This window comes from Jaculus jaculus, chromosome 19 (genome assembly GCF_020740685.1).
Source record: "Jaculus jaculus isolate mJacJac1 chromosome 19, mJacJac1.mat.Y.cur, whole genome shotgun sequence".
Classification (NCBI taxonomy): domain Eukaryota; kingdom Metazoa; phylum Chordata; class Mammalia; order Rodentia; family Dipodidae; genus Jaculus; species Jaculus jaculus.
The window spans coordinates 16419356-16424906 of record NC_059120.1 but is presented as its reverse complement, the minus strand read 5'-3'; positions in this window follow the sequence as shown (position 1 = coordinate 16424906).

Sequence of the window (5551 nt, the reverse complement as noted above, 5' to 3'; positions counted from 1 at the left end):
TGGAAAAGATATGTATGTTTGTGTACAATGAGATAGAAGGAAAGAGGGGAAGGGGACACAGGGAAGATATTTCAATTTTCTCCACAAATAAACAATTCCGCTCTTAATAAAAAGAGGTTTCTTTTGATGATAGCGGGCTAAAGTGCACATTCTCTGCAGTAAAGTAGCTTTTAAAGCAGGTTTAAGGGGTTAGAAAGGTCTGGAAGTGGACTTTATAACTAGCTGTCTCCTGCTTTTATGCTCTGCTAGCATCGTCGCCCTGGAGCTGCTGCCCTCCCCAGTGCGAGGAAAGAACACGTTTGCCCTGGTCCGCATTAGTGCTGAGTGATGAAGTTTTTGGCATCCAAGCCCAAGTCAGTTCAGTCTACCAGTTCAATTTCAGGTTCACAGAGCCGAGGGTGATGTTTGGGCTACTGAATTAAATGTGTTAATTTTTTAACACTCACCAGGTCGCCTTTTGAAGTTAGCACCCTTTTAAGGAAAGTAAGGAAAATTCACACCTCTTCAAAGGCAACTGTTTTCTGAAGGCTTACAAGAGCACAGTGTGTCCTGATCCACAGTGAAACTCATCGCTTAGAAAGAACAGAAAATGCTTGCACTGGAAATTTGTTTTTGAACATCACATGTGTAAGGAATGAGTTTATTCACTTGTTAACAAATATTTATGAAAGACACAGTAATAAAAATGTCCCTGTGCATGAAATGGTTGGGATACAAAAGTTCTTTCTTTCCTCTAGGAAGTCCAGGTCTGAGGAGAGTTACTTGTTTGTTTGTTTTTTTGTTTGTTTCTTGTTTTTGTGGTTCCTACCCCATCCTATCTTCACTACCTACTTGCACGCAGATTCCTCTTTAACTATTTGGTTTTATGTATTTCTTTTGCGAAGCCCTGGCCCTGTCTAGAGAACATGTTTATTTTGTTGATTGGCACTCCAAAGTCCTTAGCAATGTAGGAATTTTGCTTTTCATCTTTGTCCTCTCACTTTTTTTAGTCAGCAAGTCAACAGCTGTCACCTAGGCCAACAAGCATATGAACTGCTGCTTGGCATAATTATTCAAGTGGGAAATGTCAGTCAAATCCACCATGAGGATCCATTTCACACCCTTCCCAGTGGCTGCGAATACAATAAAAATGGAGGCATCTGGAGAGATGTGTCAGTCAAGTGCTTGCCTTGTGGGCATGAGAAGCTAAGTTTGACCCCATAACCCGTATAGAACCTATATCTTTTGTCAGATATGATGGAGTGCACCTGTAATCCAAGCATTGGAGTGGAGACAAGGAGGATCCCTGGGGCCCACTGGGCAGCCAGTCTACTCTAACTGGTGAGTTCCAGGCCCAGGAGCGACCCCATTCCAAAGGAGTGGACAATGCTCCTGAGGGTGGCACCTGAAGTTGTCCTCTGTTTTCCACACACATGTGCACACACATGAATATACACATGCACATGCATATTCAACTCTTCAGAAAGAAAGAGAAATAAAATGACAAGTGTTAGAAAAGACGTGGAGAAATCAGAACTTGTTTGTGTGCTCTGTAAGTGAAACTGTTTCAATCAGTGCATTTCCTATGAAAAATAGTACGGCAGTCTTCAATGTATAAAGTATAATTACAATATTAGGTATGTGAATAAAATAATTGAGTTCATGTTCTCAAAATGATATTTTTTATACACATGTGTATAGCAGCTGTGAAAGCAATTTATGTTGGTGGCTGATTAAATAAACAAAGTATGGTCCCTTCATCCAGCAGAATATTATTCAACTTCAAAAGGAAGTAGATCAGATGCACATGAACAAGCCATGAGAAATTATGTCACCAAAAGATATAATATATGCTTCTTCTCGCACCAGGTTTCTGCAGTCAGATCCATAAGGAAACAAAATAGAACAGGGGCTGCCGGCAGGTGGGAGAAGGAGAAATGGGGTTTTCTTGCTGCATAAACAAGAAGTTTCTGTTTTATGAGTTGAAACTTGGAGGGCTTGGTGTACAACAAGGTAAGTGTACTTAACACTACTGTATGGTACACTTAAAAATTATCAAGATGTCACGTTTGCCTATTTATGCATCCTGCGAGTTTTTAGAAAAGATATCATTGAATTTGATGAATGAAGCAGTTATGTAGGTGAAATGCACAAGGGTGCCCTAATTCCCCCCTGGATCCTTAAACGTGAATGATGTAGGTCACAATAAAATATCACTCCAGTTTTTATGAGCTGCAATATTGGAATTGTATCAATTTCAGAGCCCATTAACTTTTGATAACCAGGATGGTAAGTGAGGTGTGTATATTCTGTGTGTATGTGTGTGTGCAGGTGTGTGGGCACACTCAGGCCTCACCATACGTAAACATGGCAGTGAGCAAGGAAAGGCAAGGAATGTGTTAATATGAACGGAATTGTGACACTTGCCCTATGAAATGTGACTTAAATGCTGTATGACAAATGTTTAACAACAAAATGCTCATTTTATCGTAACATTTATCACGAAAATGAGATCTTGAAAAGCATAGCTCTGAGTTTTTACACTGCTTCTTCCACTGCCTATGTCCCCATCTATTCCCAGTCAGGTCTGCAGTTTGGTGACCCTGACATAGAACTTAGGATTGTCAAGTGGCATTAACATCATTGGGCATGTGGAGACATTTGAAGACATTTGTCACTCAGAAAGAATGTTTCTTGCCTTCCCTTATTTTTTTTTAAGAAAACTCTCCTCAACACTGTGATGAAATGTTTTATGTCTGTGTTGTGTGCAGTAGGAAGATGTAGAATTAAGGACAGCTATAAAATATAAAGACTGGAACTTGCATATGATTTCCTATATTAAGTTGAAGTAAATTTATTTCATATAGCTTAATGTAAGATTTTGCTTGCAAAACAAAACTTCTGTGCACCCACTCCAATCCCCAGCCCCTATTCTTTGGTTTCTACAAATCCAAAAGCCTGGGAAGATCTGGGAGCTCAAGGCTGGGATTAAATGGCATTTGTCCTTACTAAATTTTAAGTTAAGCTGATATTATAGGCGACTCATCTGAAATAAGTTGAGTAGTTTGAGTTTTCATGAGCTATTAGGTGAAGAATGACAGAAGTCCAGAATGTGTGGATATTGTAGTTGACTAGAATGTTGAAAAGGACAGGTTTGGTTGTGCACGAGTGAGTGTGGCTTGGCTCTTGGATAGAAAGTGTGCATGCTTGTGTCTGCTCATGCTGTGTATGTGTGTATGGCTATTTACTCTTCTGCCCACTTACAGAAGCTAGTATTAGACATGGATACCTTACATCATGTAATTTGTAGATGTTTTCCAGGGACCATGATCAGCCATCTTTGTTCCTATTCTATCCTCACATCCATACTTAGCTGATTTCCAAACAGTCACCGTTTCCCCACCTTTGCTCTCCCCGTTACTATCTCTTCAATTTAGAATTTTAATTATTCCTTTCCTCAAATTGTTACAGCCATACTTCTGCTTCTAGAGTTCTCCCACACAATGTATAATTTTTTTTTTTTAAATCAATGCTGCAAATGCAGTGCTGAACCCAGGGCCTTACACATGCTCAATGAGATCTCTACAATTGAACTGTAGTCTTAGACCCACCGTATATGTTTAACTGATGCAAAATCAGTCTTCATTCAAACATCTGGTCTTTTCTATCCATCCCGTGTGGTATTCCAGTGGTCCATGTGGCTCACTACATTTAGTCTAGTTTTCTGGATTTGTTTGAATTCCTTTACAATGTGAACCCAGCCAATCTTTCTATGCTTACCTTCCTCTTTCCTCGCAAACCACACTCCCAGCCATAGAGAGTTTGAAACTTTTGAAGTAACATTCTCTATGCTTCTGCCCTGACTTCATCTACTGTCACTTCTCCCTCTATAGTAATCCGATCCTTCCATCTGATTCCCAAACCAAACACTATTTCCTCCATGAAGAGTGAAGGTTTTCATTATGTTAAATGAAATGATATCCCTATCTTCTGAATTTATAAGTCACTTTCTTCTTTCTCTTGCTTACCACTTATTTTTTTTCTCAAATTTTATTAACATTTTCCAGGATTATAAAAAATATATCATAGTAACACCCTACCTCTCTGCACTTTCCCCTTTGAAATTCCATTCTACATCATATCCCTTTCCCATCTCAATCAGTCTTTCTTTTATTTTGATGTCATGATCCTTTCCTCCTCTTATGATGGTCTTGTGTAGATAGTGTCAGGCACTGTAAGATCATGGATATCCAGGCCATTTTATGTCTGGAGGGAGCACGTTGTAAGGATTCCTACCCTTCCTTTGGCTCTTATATTCTTTCTGCCACCTCTTCCACATTAGACCCTGAGCCTTGGAAGGTGTAACCGAGATGTTACTCAGTATTCCAGTCACTTCTTTACAGCACTATGATACCTTCTGAGTCATCCCAAGAACACTGCCATCTGAAAAGAGAAGATTCTCTACCCAAAGTGAGAGTAGCATTAATATAATGGTATAAATATTAAGAGAAGTGCTCACTGGGCAATTTGATAAGCATAGCATGTGCATTTATCCAGACATCAAAAGATGTTACACCCCTAGGGCTCATGACTATTCTGTTTTAAGTTTTCAGTATCAGGGATGTATTCCCTCCCATGGAGCAGGCCTCTAGTCCAATTGGAGGGCAGTTGGTTTCCACCATGACAGACATGCCACTATTGCACCCATTGGCTCATTTGGCCTGGGTGACCAATTATAAGTCTTGAGTGTTCACTGTTGAGTATCCTCACTGGTAGTATCACTTTCTCCATTGACCCACATGTAGAATGGCTTCTTCTAGCTTTCTGTCAGCTGGTCTACATGGAGGAGGTTATCAGCTCAGTTCCAGCAGGATTTCTCAGTGGCCTTACAGCCCAAGTATGTGGAGTCTTCAGCAATAGGATTTTACCATCTATTTCAGATGGGAAACCAAGGGCCTCATCAATGACCTATAATGTTATGGGGGCAACAGGGACCTCCATGGGCAACAACTCACTGGAGGAATCCCATCCCTGGCACTGAAAATTTTCTAACAATAATCTATGGCTCCTGAGTGTTCCATTGTCCAAAACTGAAGGATTCCATATGATTTATTTGTATCCTCTTAAATTTTGAATAGCCCTCCCTCCACCTTTTTTGATTTTGGTAAGATTGCCATTTTCACAATATTGATTCTTCCAATCCAGGAACAAGGGATGTTTTTCCACTTTCTAGTGTCTTCTGCCATTTCTCGCTTGAGAGTTTTAAAGTTCTCATTGTAGTGATTCTTTCCTTCCTTGGTTAGGTTTATTCCAAGGTACTTTATTTATTGATTGATTGATTGATGTAGTTGTGAGTGGAAGTGATTCTCTGATTTCATCCTCTGTGTTTTTGTTGTTTGCATATAAGAATGCTACTGATTTCTGTGTATTTATTTTGTATCCTACTACATGGCTGTAGGTGTTTATCAGCTCTAAAAGTTTGCTGGTAGAGTCTTTAGGGTCCTTTATATATACACATATCTGCAAATAATGATAACTTGATTTCTTCCTTTCCAATTTGTATCCCTTCTGT